The sequence below is a fragment of the Mus musculus genome, chromosome 18, assembly GCF_000001635.26.
Source record: "Mus musculus strain C57BL/6J chromosome 18, GRCm38.p6 C57BL/6J".
Taxonomy (NCBI): domain Eukaryota; kingdom Metazoa; phylum Chordata; class Mammalia; order Rodentia; family Muridae; genus Mus; species Mus musculus.
Window position 1 is genome coordinate 4,869,394 of NC_000084.6, and position 16,930 is coordinate 4,886,323.

The 16,930-nt window shown below is 44.1% G+C and overlaps 1 long non-coding RNA gene across 1 annotated transcript in view; it reads left to right on the forward strand.

Annotated features, from left to right (window-relative positions):
- Positions 1-383: 383 nt before the first annotated feature.
- The window catches only part of Gm41659, a 42,495-nt gene continuing 25,948 nt past the window's right edge, over positions 384-16,930 (forward strand). Inside the window, exon 1 of the long non-coding RNA XR_877157.3 lies at positions 384-767. This is a non-coding gene — a long non-coding RNA (predicted gene, 41659). The remainder of the gene's footprint in view (positions 768-16,930) is intronic.

Here is a 16,930-nt window from a genome sequence, read left to right on the forward strand (position 1 = left end):
CCTGACCCCATGATCTAGTTAACCCAGTTGGCCATTGCTGTTACTTGAAAATCACCTTTCCTTTGTTGTGACATTTCCTGAGTGGCACATGTCACTATCGGGAGAGATGCAGCCTTGCAGCAGGAAGTCTGGGAAGCTGCTGACTCTAGAATAAAAACTAAAGACACTTCCAAGCTGAGCATCCCACAGTCCCAGCGTCTCTCCCCACCCCCACCTTCCACTCCCCAATCCCCCTCCCTCCCGCACCAGTCTTTTGTTCTTCCGAGAGCTTTCTCACTCTCTGTGAAGCATGATCTAGTCACTACCTAATTTTCTGCTATTTTAACAAAAGTCAGTTGTCTGGAGGAAGCCTCCCCACAGCTGTCTTGTTTAAAAAGAAAGTGCACGGGTGTGCACAGGGCAGAGCACACATACAGAGCTGGGGACTTCGTCCAGGCAGCAGGATCTGATGAACCATTAAAGTAGTAACTGGAATGTCACCAGTTCAGCCCTGTGTCTTGATGCTCCCTGGGGGAAACATTTGGAAGATCTCGAATCTTCCTTCACATTTTCTCCACATGCCCCGTTTCCTCTGGCAGCCTTCCAAGAGGCTTCTGGAAACTGAGAGGGTATGAGTCCAAGACTTCATACTGTTACTGAATGGATGAGAGTCCCTGAGATCCAAAGACAGCATGTAGAAACATTGCCTGACCCATGAGCATTGTCAGCCTGATGGATTCCTTCTGAGGATCTCAAAGTGGCCCAGCATGCAGTCTGGCTATACAGAGGTAAGCAGCAGGCACTGTGGGTCTCATCTACAATATACAACTTGAGTTGATTCTGGTCAAAGATGGAAACATCCCTAAAAAGAACAAAGAGCTGCAGCTGCAATAGCATGCATGCTGAGGAACAACAGCTGGATTCTGCCTCTGAGGACCTGTGGCTTTAAACCCCACATCTTCTGTAGTTTGAGGGTGATGGCCTTTGTGAAGAAGAATCCAGTTTAGCTGGGTGAGCAGCGCTTTGGTCTTTGAGCCTCAGTGTTGTTATAGATTTAAAAACTGATGCTTGTGATCTTGTTCTGTAACTTGCTGCTTATTCAATGAGATGAAAAGGTCTTTAATATAATGTTCTTGTATGAGAATCAATGAGATCATGGGAATAATATCCTGCGCAGATATTCGTTAGAACATTACAGAGGAAGAGAATACAGAGAGGAAAAGAAGAAAGTCAGGGGTGAGGATGGCCAGACAAAGCAGGCTTGGGACAGTGCTTCTAGCTGATGGAGGAGAATGCTGGGCCTGGGCAACTACTATAGGGCATCCCTTACTCATGTGATTTTTTTTTAAGATTTATTTATTTATTATATGTAAGTACACTGTAGTTGTCTTCAGATACACCAGAAGAAGGAATCAGATCTCATTACAGGTGGTTGTGAGCCACCATGTGGTTGCTGGGATTTGAACTTCGGACCTTCGGAAGAGCAGTCGGGTGCCCTTACCCACTGAGCCATCTCACCAGCCCCCGTGTTTTGTTTTTATGTCTGAATTTTTTTGTGATTAAGAATGAAAAGAAGGATTGGTAGTGTTGCTCAGTGGTAGATCACTTGCTCAGCATGAACATGGTCCTGAGTTCCATAAACAGATGAAAGAACGTCTGTGCATCCCAAAAGGATCAGCATGACAATGGGTAGATGTTCTCTTGTCGTGCTTTTGAAGACATGTTACTGGTTCTGTAACTAAGCATCCTGGGGTGCGTCTCTCTTCCTGGCTGAATTTAGTTGTCAGAGCTATGATGGTCCTATGGCCAATTCCCATGAAGTTCACTTACCACATCAATCACTCCAGATGGAAGAGCCAGCAAGAGGCTTCTGCCATATAGCAAGTTGGAGTGGAAAGACAGCCCCATCTGAGTTTTAAATACCTGCCCCTCTTTCTGGTGTGGATAGTTCTCTGCAATGAGTTCACAGCTGTCTCCATATCCTTAGTCCTTCTGCCTTGATTCCCTGAAGAAGACATTCTCATTTTTTCTATTTCCTGGAGTCTCTTTGCCTAGAGAGAGAGAGAGAGAGAGAGAGAGAGAGAGAGAGATGAGAAAGTGCTGGGAGATATCCACAGCTTACTGTGACCAAGGGCTAGGGTCAAGGCTTTCTATCTGCAATACCCTTGGGCTGGGACTTACAGGTACCTGAGTTCTAGAATAACATGTACTGAGTACTGGATCTGAAAAGGGATATAGATTGACCACCTTCCTAAATGCTGGGTATCTTACAATAGTCATTTCATGAATCCCCACTTAGAAAGAGGGTTCTCTTCAACCAGACAATTTTAAGTCAACTTACATTAATTGTAAAAAAACAGTGGGTTTTATTTTGATAGGCTCATACCTGCATTTAACTTGCCCTGATCATCTTCACTCCTTTTTGTCTCCTCTCCCACCTCCACAACCCATTTCCTCTTTTCAGCTAGTCCCTTTTAAGGAACACTTAACCAGAGGTCATAAATGAGATAAATCACTGATATGGAGTAAGAGTTTGCTATCCAGTTTGTGCAGAAGCCAGTGGCACAGATTTTCATAAAAAGATAGTCTTTACTAGAGATCAACAGACATGTAGGCAGGGCATAGTCAAGATTTTCCTCTCTCAAGGCTGGTAATGAAGAGATTTAAGTTAGGAAGGGATTTAAGGGCCTTGGGCACAATGCTGAATAGGAAGTCCTACAGAGAATACAAGCTGCTACCCAGGTCCACTGGGAACTTGTGGAAACATTATCATTGGGAAGTGTTGCTGCTATCCAGGCTCATCCTACATTACTGGCAGCACCTTCTCGTCCAATCCTAGACTATGAGGCTCTGCTCTTATTCTTCAAATTTCACTGTGTTGAAGATTTTGCTTCTACCAAAGCACAAGGTCACTGCAGGTCTAAGGATTCTATGTCATGCCCTGAAGAGCAACCAATACATCAATTTTCCAAGAAAGTAAAGTTGCTGTTTTATATTCTGGTTTCAGAACCACAAAAGGACCCAGGCAGATTTATAAGAAAGAAAGAAGATCCCCTCCCCACCATCACCACAACCAGAAAAGACTAGAGAGCTCCCCACTGCACATGTGGGGCTTGTACAGGATGGAGGATATATGGTCAAACATTCAGGAGTTCTTTTTGCTGCTCCTTCACTCACAGGAAGTGCTGTTTGTTTCCTAAGTCCAATCTGGAGCCCATCACCCTGTTTCCTGTGTTTATTTTGGAGCATTGAGTGCTTCTCCTTCAGATGAGTGTTCTGCACTGTGTCCTGGAGTCCATTCTGTTTATACTAGCAATTTTGGTTTGTTGTATATGCACTTTCCAAAAGGCTAATAACAAAATCCACTTGAAGTGTTAAGATTTAATGTAAAAGACAGCCTTTCCCTAGTGGTCCAAGCATTGTAAACTTCCTTTCAATTGCACAGCAAAGTCGAGAGTGCTCACAGTAGCTATCTTCTTTCCTGCTCCATGGATTTGTTCACTTCTATCCAGACTCCACTGTAGTCTTTACCTCTCTCCTGACCTATCTGACCAACTGATACCAAATGACTCAAGTTTGCGTCTTCTACCTGCAAATCACTTCATCAACCTTAGTTACTTTCCTGTTGCTGTGATAAATAACCAAGCAGCTTATAGAAGGGTCTATTTGCCTTCCAGAAGGGGAATAATAGTCGACAATGCAGAGATGAGGTAGCCATGGCAAGTAGCTGGACCAGAATCTGAGAGCTCACATCTTCCACAAACAGGAAATGGAGAGAATACATTCAAAAACGAGAACAATCTTTTGAAACCTCAAAGTCCACACCCCAATGACATAACTTCCTCCAGCAAGGCTGTACCTCCTAGTCCTTCCCCAAACAGCCACCCACTGAAGACCATGTATGCAAATGCCCAGTCTTTATGTGGACATCTTATCCAAGCCACTACACCATCCTTGTGCTTTGCATAACCAGGCCCTCATCCTCAACCACAGACACTGCTGTGGTATATCAAGCTGCTCTTCAGTAGTGCCCTCCAGCCAGTCTTCTGCCAGTGTGATGAATATTAATGCTTGACTTAAAGCAACTTAAAAGGGGGAGAAGATTGCTTTGGGTTCACAGGCTCTGCTGCCCTGGGCCTGTAGTGGAATGGTACATCCTGACAGAAAATGAAGGAAGCTTCTAGAGAGGAACAAGTGGGATGCCACTCTTCAAGGATGTTCCCCCAGTGGGCTCCTGAAGGTGCCTATGAATGGTGACACAGACTGGGGACTGAGCCTGCAATGCATTGGCCTTTTGAATGTACATCCAGGTGCTTCCGAACCCAGTGGCTTTCCCCTGGGTCCCCCTGCCTCTCGGCCGTGCCTTCTGTCACTCTTCCCTTGCCTCTGGAATCAATCACTAACACTGCTCTTCTACAGTCTTCTAAAAGTCATTTTGTTGCTTTAACTAAACCCATGGGCTTTTTCCTGCTCAGGATCAGTGGAAAGTCCTTACCGACAGGCATCTCTAAAGCCAGTGCCCATCGCCTACCCCAGCTCCAGCTCTTTCCACCTGTCTTAGTTTCTCTTCTATTGCTGTAATGAAACACAGCAGCAGCTTAGAAGGGAAAGAGTTAACTGTGGTCCACAGTGCTAGGGTACCATCTGTTGTGGTAAGAAAGTTAAAGTGGAAAAAGCTTGAAGCAACTGATCACACTTGGAAATGTGGTCACAGCTGGAATCAGGGTTTAGTTAATACAGCAGCCCTACTGCTCAGTGAGCTTTATGCATTGTGTACAATCCAGGATTCTGGCTAAGGAATGTTGACACCCACAGTGTACAGGTCTTCTCACCTCATTGAATCTAGTGAATCAAGAAAATTCTCCACAGGCTTGCCTAGATAATTCCTCACAGGTGTGTTTGGGAGACTGGTCTCCTAGGTGATTTTGGACATTTTGTCAAGTGGGCAATTAACACTAACCATCACACTACCCCAGACATTGACTAAACCTGAACCCTGGGCCTTATCCAAGCAGCTGTGTGCTTTTCATTCCCGTCTTTGTACATATGCATTATTCCATCCCTGGATGTGTAAATCCTTTTCACTTTTGTTCCTGATATGGAACTCTGTCCTATCTCATGTTCTTTATTTACTCATAAAACTATTTAGTGGGCATCTCCTGTATACTAGGCACAGCTGCAGGAGTACACACTCTGATGGACAGGAGTCAGTAAGTCATGTGTTTGTTGGGGGTTCTTTTTCATGCTGTGTAAACATAAAGCAGTCAAAACATTTCTATTAGGCCTCTGCTTTGAAAATGTGAGGGGAACAGGTTGCATTCTTCAGGTTTCTGCCAGTATTCTATGGTTGTCATGAAAAAAAAATGTACAAAAGGAAAAAAAGGGTGACTTGAACAAGCAGAAATTTCTTCTCCCATGATTCTAGAAATCAGAAATGTAAAAATCAAGATACCACTAAGACCTTGCTCTCTCTGGAGCTCTATTTTATTTCATTTATTTATGCATTTATATATTTATTTAGTTATTTAATGGCTACTTCTAGCTTCTGGTAACCCCAGGTGACCCTTTACTTGTGAATTCTATCTTTATATTACTCTCTCTCTCCTTTATGCTTTATTGTGGCCTCTCTCCTTCTATAAGGTCCAAGGCCTGAGATTTAGGGGTGGTGCCAAGTCCAGGGTAACTTTTACTCATGGAATCCTAAACAGTTTCAAATACCTTCTTTCCAAACAAGATCATATCCCAAGGCTCCAGTGAACATGAATTTGGGTAGGAATATACTACATAGCCCACTATACTTCTCTACGTTGGTGGCAAATGTTTATTATAAATTTATATAAAGTATAAAGGTTCTTTCGAAGTGAAACCCTGCCTTTGCGGGTCTTTCCTTTTGCTTCCTCTAGGCTTTGGATGTGAAATGTCCCCAAAAATGTTTCATATGTTGAATAAAGGTTTGGTCCCTACCTAGTCATCATGAGAGACCATTAGACATGGATCTAATATGGATTCAAAATGTTATTGGAAAGGGTAGAAAAAAACAAGAGGAAGTAGACCATTAGGACCATGCTTTAGCAAGCTAGACTTTGTCTCTTTCTTATGCTCTTGGTCACTATGAGATAATTGCTTTACTTTTCCACATACATCCACCTTGATGCTCTGCCTCAGAGCAAAGAAACGGCAGAGTCTGTGGACAGAAACAGAAACAAAGTGAATTCCTCTTTCTCTCAGGTAGTTGTTAACATAACCAAAAGTCTCATACAGAATCTATCTCAATCAACTACCTAGGGCAAGAGCTCAGGGGAGACCTTCAAATCAAGGCAGCCTGCGCTATCTACTTGGAATACACCATCAGTCAAGGGGATGTATGCTAGCTATTTCCTTGGCCCTTTGAGAAGAGGTGGGCTTATTTCAACAGCAAGAGGGGCAGGAAGGACATCAGTAACTGACTCCACAATGGCTCTGGGCTCTCTGTTTTATTGTCAACACCAGAACTGACTCCCTATCTGTCACAGCAGCCCCTTCAGAAACAGTGGAGGCTCGGTAGTGTCACAGGCTTGGTTTGTTTGCTTGAGCTCTTTGACTTTGATGTTTGGACTAAACACAGTTACATAACAATCTCTGATTAGCTAATTAACTGACTAAAATAATAGCTAAGCATCCTGTGGTAATTGGGCCCTAAATACTCTACCTCCAGAATCTTCAAAACATAGGGAGGAGAAACTAGTAATGTTCTAATTTTGTGCATAAAAAGCACACCAAGGCTCTACTGAGAGTTAATACTGTTATCCCCAGGGTCACAGTGTTCACTGACTCCCAGATTATTGCACATGGGTAGCCATTCTACAGAAGAATTATGTACATTTCAAATCATGTTTGTTTCATCTGCTTAAAATGAACCTTGGAATTTCTACACCTATTTCCTACCCAGGTTTTGGCTCACAAAAATGTTTGCAAGAATCCTACTTGTTTCTAAGCACTCGCTTGCTTAATAGGCGACTCATACAGTTTTTGAGTGTTTGTTTGCCTAAAGCTTTAAAAGATTTTCTTTTAAATGTAAGCACATTTAAATAGTATGAGTCTGAGGAGCTGTGGAGACATTCTAATGAAATCTCAAAAGGGAAGAGAATCAAGACCCAGGCTGGCATCACAGACAGAGCACCATATAGTTACCCCAGGGTTCAACAATAATGAGTCAGGAAGCAGTCTTACCCGAGAACAGGAATCCGAATGAGCATGCAATAGTTAAGAGACATCCATGCCAGACACTGGACAAAAGCCATGGAGATGGAGAGCTACATCTATCCCCTACTTGAGAAAGCTCGTGGGAACTCTGCATGAAGCCTGACTCCAATGTTCTCTTCCTCTCAAGTTGCTGTCTTCTGGCCAGCTCCTAAAGGACCCAAACTGAGGCAAGATAAAGGCTGCTAATGAGTCAATCTGAATCCTGAGTCTTTCAGATTTACTTTCAGATGTGAATAAACACACCACAAAAAGCCAAGAGCCTGATATCTGGATTAGCTGCCAGACAATGCATGGTTTAAGCTCCTTACATGTCATTGTAAGGAGCTGCCTCTCATTTTTGCTCCTCTGTGTACCACCAGAAACTAAGGTTCCTCTCAGAACTCCCCTCCCAGTACCAGACAGGTATATCATTCTCTCCTAGAACATTCTGTTTGAAATTCATGCGTATTTGCTTGGAAGGAAACTTTGGAATTTGAAGACACCTGGAGGTGACTCTGGTTTATGAAGTCTGGACTTTCTCAATCTGGTGTTGCTTAGAAGGCTCAGATCAGGACCAACTTATCTTCCCTACTTGGGATAGTTAATATTGATTGCCAACTTAACAAGACTTAGAATCACTGAAGAGAAAAATTCTCTGGGCATATGTAGGAAGGATTATCTATATTATACTAATTGAAGTAGAAAGAGCTATTCTAGCTGTGGCTAGCATCATTCCATGAGCCAGGATCCTGAACTTTATGAAAAGGAGACAGGGAGCTGAGCACCTGCTTCCATCTCTCTATGCTTTCTAGATGTGAATATGATGTGGCCAACTGCCTCAAGCTCCAGGCAACCTGACTTTTCTCCAGTGATGGACTGCACCCTTGAACACCAAGCCAGAATAAACCCTTCTTTAAAGTGCTTTTAGTGGGTAGTCTGTCATTGCCACAGAAAAGCGACTAATGTCCCACCCCTCCATTTAAGAAGTATGCATTGACAAATCCTAGCTGTACATATCTATGGACATTGTTTAATATGATGTGGAACGACCAACTCAAGGCAACCAACTTATTGCCTAAAACATTTGCAGCATCCATGATGCAAACATTAAGATCCAACTTGAGAGCCAGTGAACCATAGCATAGTCAAGTATTAACTGTCTTCATCATACTGGCTAGCATAACTCAAAAATAACTGAGGACCAGTGAGGTAGCCTATAGGGTGATGGTGCTTGCTATCCCACACAAAGAGCTGCACCCTCACACTGTGAGCAGAATGCACCCCTGCTTCCTTAAGTAGTTTTTGTTGGGTATTTTGTCTCAGCAGCAAGAAAAGTGACTGATACACTCACCAGCAACTTACAAGAGTTCTGCTTTCTTGGCATTACCCCTTTCTAATCAATATTTTATGGACTATTAGAGACTAAAAGTCACAGTTCATCTCTTCTCCCAGTGGGGCCTTGGAGTTGGCTTCCTCTATGGTTGATCCCCAGGGCTGTCTACATTGAGCTAAAGTGCTCTCTTTCTGTGTTTGTCCCTGTCTCTCTGTGTCTCTCTCTCTGTCTCTGTCTCTCTGTCTCTGTCTCTGTCTCTCTGTCTCTCTCTCTCTGTCTCTTTTTCTCTGAAAATTCCAAATGATCCGTATACAACAGAGAGATTTCTTTCCACTTCCTTTAGTAGACATCTCCCTGAGACAGAATATTCTCCCAGTGACCACACTGGCAGGACCATGTCTAGGAAGGTTAGTGACAAAGAATCCCAGTGTCATGCTGGAAGTCTGTCTAGCCTTCCAGGGTCCTTTGTGGCTCTATCTCTTTGCCCTTTGAATACAGACCTAATCCAAGTTTGCAAACTGCTTTGTGCCCCATTCTCTCCTTTGTGAAGAGCCTAAATTCGCGCTCTTGCTGAGTGTTCCATATAGAGGAATGTCTGAGGATATTTATTTTGGTGACGTTGGATTTCTCCATCTACTCTGCTTCCTGTAAACTAAGTCTGTGGCACACACACTCCTTACCCTCAATAGTCTTGAACTTTGTTCTTTTTCCCCCCTCCCTAAACAGGTCTCAAGTTTTATTTTCTTTCATTCCCCTCTTCTTCTACTAAGTAATTCTAATCTTAGAATTTCAGAAGTATGTAGAAAATAGAAATCATACTCTTTTTCTATAAGAACAAAAACAGAATAAGAAGGGATAGTAAACAGAATTAGGCAGGGACCCTTCTAGTGAGGCTTGAGGGTCTGGGCATGATGTAGGTGTACGTGGATCAGATCTCTGGCTGGAACTGGTGAGATGTCTTTTGTGGTACCCGAATCATTTGCTGTAGCCAATTGTGACCAGCCATCTTTCTGCACCACCTGCAAGCCTTTTAACTTAGCATACAGATTATTATTACAACAACATGTAGGTTTAAACACATCATTTAAAACAGTTATGGGCATGGGGAAGGAGCACCAAGTCTGCACCAGTCTCTTTGGTTAATTTTGTCAAGGTGTCTTTTAGAATTCTATTCATCTTTTCTACCTGTCCTGAGCTTTGGAGCCTGTATGCACAATGTAACTTCTAATCAATCCCCAATATCTTGGCCAGTCCCTGATTTACCTGGGCAACAAAGGCAGGTCCATTATTGGACCTGATTACCTTGGGTATCCCAAACCTCAGGAAGATTTCTTCTAGGATCTTCTTGGCCATCACATTGGCCGTCTCAGTCCTTCAACCAAGAGGCTGTTGCCATCCATGTACCAGCTCGAACTCTCAGGCCAAGGCTGATCTGATCCTTCAGATCATTTCGAGTACCAGTTTCTTCTGCCAGAACGTCAGCACAGTGATGAGTAGGTGAAGTCTTGGGCAGTAGGGTAGCGAGATTGAGGACAGCAGGTGGAGCGAAGGTCACTCATTCAGTCAACAAAAAGCTCTGATAATGTGTCACAGGAGCGTTGGTCATCATCCATCAGTCAGGGGGCTTTCAGATAATGCTTTCAAGAGTGTGGGGTGCCACTACAGTTATTTGCTGTCCAAGAGTGAGCTTATTAGCATCCTTGACAAGCAGAGCTATGGCAGCAATAGCTTTCAGGCAAGAAACCACCCGCTGGCAACAGGGTCTAACTTCTTGGATAGGTAAGCCACTGGCCTTTTTCAAAGTCCCAAAGTCTGTGTAAGGACTCCTCTGGCGACCCCTGATCTCTCTTCCACATAAAGAGTGAAAGGCTTGGTTAGGTCAGGCAAAGGCTGGCCATCAGTAGGGCCTTTTTCATTTCTCTAAAGGCTTTCTGGTGATCTGGGGTCCACACAAACACTTCCCCTTCCTTGGTTAGGGGGTACAACGGGCATCTAAGGTCGCCAACCCAGGTATCTAGAGTCTGTAGAAGTCAGCAGTACCCAAGAATTCTCTTACTTGCCTTGGTGTAGTTACAGTCTTTTTCTGGCTTCTTTTAGCCACTGTTTCCCACCTCGAAGGGTGTATCTCAAATAAGTAACTTCAGTCTGACCCAGCTGAGCCTCTTTAGCTGAGGCTCTGTCTTCTGTTGCCCAGATTTCCTGTCTAGATCTTGTCTTTTTCTTTCTCTCCTATCACTGAGGCCAAGATTCTAGTCAAATTTCTCTCTTGTCTATGATCCCTCTAGTCTTCTCTTTCTTCTGCCTCTCATCTCTCTCTCTCTCTCTCTCTCTCTCTCTCTCTCTCTCTCTGCTCTTTCTTCTCTCGTAATACACCTTCTCTGCCTCTTATTGGTTCTACTCTAAATATTTCTCATTCGGGATATCTCTCTCATCTCGGACCTCTCTAATCTCTTTCATCTCTATTTTCACTGTCATCTCTCTCTCCTAAGTCTACTGAAGCTTTGCTCTTCCTTACAGTCTAAGCTCACCTTTTTCTAAACCACTATACACATTTGTCAGAGCCTGGTGATTAGACTCGTAGGTGCTGCTTACCTGGGAAAGAAGTTTTAAGTGGGCAGATGTCTCCCTCACTGGTTAGCAGCTTAGGGCGGGGGCGCCCTAGAAGAGAAAACATGTGGGGCAGGGAAGGGAGGGCAGCTCTCACAGCTGGCTGTACCGAGCCAACTGTGGGGGGTGGGGAAGGCGACTCTAGTCAGGCCCCTCCCCAGCAGGCATCACAGCCACTCTAGGAAGCCACGCAGGGCCAGTGCGTGGGGGGGGGGGGGGGCTCGGGCCTTGCCCCTCTTTCTTTTCTTGCCCATCCTGCATGCGGTGAAATGCGCGGTGGTGGTGGTGGTGGGGCGGGCATCCCTGAGGAAACCTCCACATTGGTGTTCCCCCCTGGGCCACGGTTTCCCACGTGGCACCTCTCGGCCCTGCCTCCGAAGCTGGAAGTTCTCAGTCCAGCCCTGCGGCAGCATGCAGCCAGGGACGCTCACCGAGTTGTTTTTCTTAACAATCTCTGACAAATTCTGTCCTAACGTCAGTCCAAGTCCACAGTCGGCACCACACACACAGTCTGTCCCATGACGAAATCCATAAACACAAACAAGACAGCCACAGAGAAAAAAAAAAAAAAAAAACAGTATCTAAGCACACTCGTTCCTCACTCTGCCAGATGACAGTCAGACCTTTCTGACTGTCCCTCACCCTTGGATCGTCTTCCAGGGGTCGCAGCTTGTGGGGCCTCTGGACGTCTCCCTCCCATGGCTACTGGGTCCTTACGGCCCACAGTGGCAGCTGCCAGAATACAGAATACCAGAACTGGGGAACCAGGCGGTAGGACTCGAACCCACAATCCCAGAACTGTAAACCAAGACATGAGGTGGGACCTGAACCCTCAATCTCACAACTGAAAAACCAAGGCATGGGGTGGGACTTGAACCCACAATCTCAGAACCATAAAACCAAGACATGAATTCACAAACCAAGACACAAACTCACAATCTCAGAACTGAAAAACCAAGACACAAACTCACAATCTCAGAACTGAAAAACCAAGACACAAACTCATAATCTCAGAACTGAAAAACCAAGACACAAATTCAGTGATGCCACACTTAGACAACAGACAACATGTAAGACACACAGAAGCAAACATACCTCCAAGGGATCTTTCGGGGTTCCTGGGTGTCATTCAGATCTCACTGGGGCCTCCAAATGAAAGAACCTAGTGGGGAAACCCCCACTCAATTCCCGATTCGGAGTGCACCCAAGAATTACAAACAGAACAGGATGCCTTGATATAAAAACATGAGGTAGTTTTAATGGCAGAGCTCTGGGTCAAAACGTATCTCACGCAGGAGACAGTGGTTTCGACCACTTTGTTCTTTCTTTAGCACTCAATCCCATCTCTACAGCAGAGAAACACACAGTGTTGGATTCTGTGGCATTTTGGGATTTATAATCTGTTTTTTTTATTTTGTTTTGTTTTGTTTGTTTGTTTTTTGTTTTGTTTTGTTTTTTTTATCAAACATATACATTGTCTTTATCCTAACTTGTCTCTGGAGCAGATGGGAGGCAGAACTCTTTCCACCCCTCAGGAGCTCTACAGGAATCACTGAAATGCAGTGTTTACTCTTCGTGTCTCACATTTACAGCTTGGCTGAACTGGAATATTGGAACCCAGAAAACAGTCTCCCTGACTCTCTCTTTCAGTCTGATCCTGCCCAGTGAGCATCATGTTCTCCCATACTGTGTTCTTACAGCTCGCTACCACCAACTCCAGGCTGTTGATGAGCATAGCCATCCTTCCTCAGCCATATCTGATGGCAGTCTAAAGAAAGAACATCAGTGTGCAATGGGTGCACCTCTGCAGTAGCCCTGTCCTTACGTATACCCTGCAATCAATGTGCTACACTAACTGAACCCTTCTCATTCCTGCTACTAAAGAATGAGTCTGCTCATAAGACGAGAGCACCAGCAAGCTGGACACCTGGGCCTAATGTGGTGCTTCAAGAACCCTAGAGCTTCTGGTTCACAGACACTGGAAGTGGAAGGTGGATTTTTCTCAGTGGGATAGCTAGAAACTTACTCATATCTGCAGCAATCATGACTGTGATAAAGTGTGGGGGGGTGAGGTGTTAATTATGTGAGTTGAGACTCATCCCCTAGTATATCAGATCCATGAGCCTGGCACTGACTCCTACATGACATGGATACCATTCCGTGAAGCCCAGTAGATGTAGAGAAAGGAAAGAGATGCCATTCAGCTGCTCCTGCATCCAATATGTCTGTTGCTTGGTGGCCTAGCTTAATGCTCTCTGAGATCCCCGATAGGCTACCTTTAAACTGCTCAGGGAAGTGCTTGCCTAGCATGTGTAAGGATCTAGTCTGCTTTCTAGCACTTCAAAACAAGTACATAAATATTCAGCAGGTATAGCTAGAGGCATGAGATGAACAGGTTTCTGCTTGTACCCTCTGTTGTGTTGGCAGAAGTAAATAAAGCCACCAACAAGAACCAGAGGATGAGGAGCAGCGAGGACACTGGACATAGATTGACAGCCTGCATCCTATCCCTAGATCTGCTAACTCCACACTGCTGTGACACTCAGTAGTTCACTTAAGGGACAGGTTAGAGATAAGCAAGATGAGATGAAGATGAATCCACGTGCTATCTGCGAGCCTTTGAACAGGGAGTCACTAGTCCCCCTCCACAGACAGCAAGCAGAGGGCTGCTTCACTGGCATTCTATGTGTGTCACCAGAGTCTTATTTTGCTCAGAGCCCAGCAGTAGGTCTGTGTGGGGGACCTCACGCTGCTGTCCATCGCTCCCTGGTTGAGTGAGCCAGAGCAGAATGAGGCCTAGTGTTGGCACCACACTAGCAGGTGGGGGATTCCTCAGGTTACATCAATGGATCTACTCCAAAGCCACCTGGCTCATGATGGGACCAAAGTTAAGGGTTGCTTTGTACAAGACAAGATGGAATCCGAGTTGATTTTACTAAACCAACACAATGCACTTTGCACTATTTTTCTAAAGGTTTGAAAATAAAATATAGAAGGAACTCACATTGAAACAAGAAAGTTTTTTGTTTGCATACCAATTTGAAAGACTGGAAATATTAGCAAAATGAAGATCATATGAGGATGTAGATAAATAGTCCCTCTCATAGGTTGGTAGTCAAGTATTCCAAATATTTTGAACAATTAATGTCTTAATAAAAACTGGTCCATACCCTTTGATTTACCAACCTTACTTCTAGTAATAAATCCTACAGATGTAATTGTACAAGTGTACAATTATATCCCAAAGAGACTCTTCACTACAGCAATTTACTTTTTTTAAAACTAGGTTATAGCTTCAATGTCCATTAATAAGGAATGGAATATAAATTATGTTGCTGAAAAGAGCTAATGTGTTACAATAGTGACTCCCATCTAAACATAACACACCAGGCCAAAGCAGTTCCACATGTAAGAGGTTTATTGGGAGAGAGAGGCACAAGTTGGTGGTAGAAAGAGATGGGGGAGAGAGAGAGAGAGATTGGGGGCCCTTTCTTTATAGAGAGTGATAGTGTAATTACAGGTAAAGGGGAGGTGAGCCAAGTGGGTTCTGGAAATATGGTGGCTGTTGCCTTGGCTGCGGGTCCTGCCTATGTGATATCATGGGCTTTAGAGGTCCTGATGCCAACATACCACCTCCCTTCTTGTTATTATAAAGAGAAGAAAAGCCGGGAGGAGGAAGCCGATGGTGAAAAGGGAATGAGGGCATCGTGTCTCTTAAGCTGCTTCCTGCTGTCTAGGGGCATCATCAATTTTGGGGTGTAGTTGACTTTTACCATCAGGATCCACTTGGTAAACGTTTGCATCAGGTTCCTCTGTGAACAATGGCTCTTCTATGGGCAGTGGCTGGTTATCCTGTGACAGGAGCTGATTAATAGTTTGGTTAGAAATTTTTGGTATTTGTCGTTGAAGAAATGTAGAAATAAGATTAATGAGGCAGGGAGCAAATAATAACACCAGGAAGATGACTAGGAAAGGCTTTACAAAGGGAATATCCACTTCCATATAGAAATTTTGAAAAATCCCAGAACTGGAGGTTTCACATTCCCTGAAATTGTTTATGTCTGACTATAGCTCCTGGATTTTATTTCTTATTATTCTGGATTGGTTGACATAGAAACAGCATGCTTCTTGAAGGAACAGGCAAAGACCACCTTCTTTAGCTGTCAGGACACTTAGCCCCCATCAGTTCTGAAGCACCATGGCTGCCAAAGAATCGATCTATTATGGATAGTAAGCACAGTTTCAGACATTTCTTGAAGATCGCTTTTCAATTGAGAAGTGAAATGTACTATATTGGGTCATGGAAGTCATTATCCCTGCAGTTCCAGTACCAACACCTATGGCTATTACAGTACCAGCACCTATGGCTATTACAGTAGCACACCTATGGCTATTCCCACAGCGACCAAGAGTGGCATGACCTGAACTGCTCTTATGTTGGGCAGCTATCAGATCTACAACTGGGATTGGCAGGGGCTTGTTTACTCCTATTTCAGAGAAAAGGAGTACCAACGTGCAAACTTCTGACCAGCTGGTGGGTAGGCAATGATATGCCTGAGTGCCATAAAGAACTGACGTGTTCTAGACTATAGGGCGTGTACTTACATATAATAAATAAATAAATAAATATTTTAAAAGGGGGTGGGGGGTTATAGTTCTATTGAAGTCTAGGGAGCTTAGTGTTCCTACAGAACGTGTCCCAGAGGTCTTAAAACAGTTTGCCACACCAAAGAGAGGGATAGAGGTAAGGTATGGAGTCATGACAACATTGGAGTCAGGGCAGCTGACAAAGGGTCAGTTAATTCCAGGGGGTACACATAGCCAGCAATCTTTAAAGCATCCAGGCCTGGTGCCATTAAGGAGTTGGTATGCTGAGGTAAAAATCTGAAGCAAAAGGTGAAATGGCAAGTTAGTGCCGTTTATGAGGGGTAATGTCAAAGAGGTAAGGACCCTGGAAGAGTGTTCAATTATCTCTCCTACTTTTCTGATATCTGGGGGTTGGGCAATTGAGACATATTTTCTCTGGATATGGATGGTACTTACTGGGAAGCCGAGCTGATTTTTACAGTAGAGCTTACCAAAAACTCCTGTCTTCCATCTGGAATCCTATGGGTCTTATATATAGAAAGATTGCCTTGCAGTGTTGATAGAAGAAATGATTGACCCATGATTTTAACATGTATATCTGACAAGACCAATATGGGCAGCCCCCATATTCGTCTGGCCATTTTCTACAATAATCTTTTGTTTGGTCAAAGAGAAAGCAAGTATAGAGATCATAATATTTAGATGGGGTAACAGATACAGGAATGATAGCAATTTGGATTGGTTCCTGGCATCCGGCTATGGAGCAGTTTCCTGATCCTATTTGGAAAGACTGTTTGTTATCTGTGGGGGGAGGGGTTCTTGGATCTCTAATTTCCAGATGTAAGGGCTACCATGGATGGAAATGAACAGCAGGGAGAAGACGAGAAACCCGTGTCTAATCCAGTGAGGTTGAGCTCAGCTGCTGGAGTGGAGTTTCATTTTCTGGAATTGGGGACAAGATGAGTGGTCTCCACATCTTCTGAAACTTAACATAGCATGGTTCTGTTTGGTTCAACGTGTATGAAGAAGAGTCATTTTTAGCTGGAGGAATGAAAGGTTTGAGGTGAGACAGATGGACCCAATGAGAGAGTTCCTCAAGTTTAGCATCTGTAGGGGTCACGAGGATTACCTTAAAAGGGCCCTGCCATTTGGGAGATCGGGATGAGGGCTGATGATCTGGAGGGGATAGAAGGACTTGGTCTC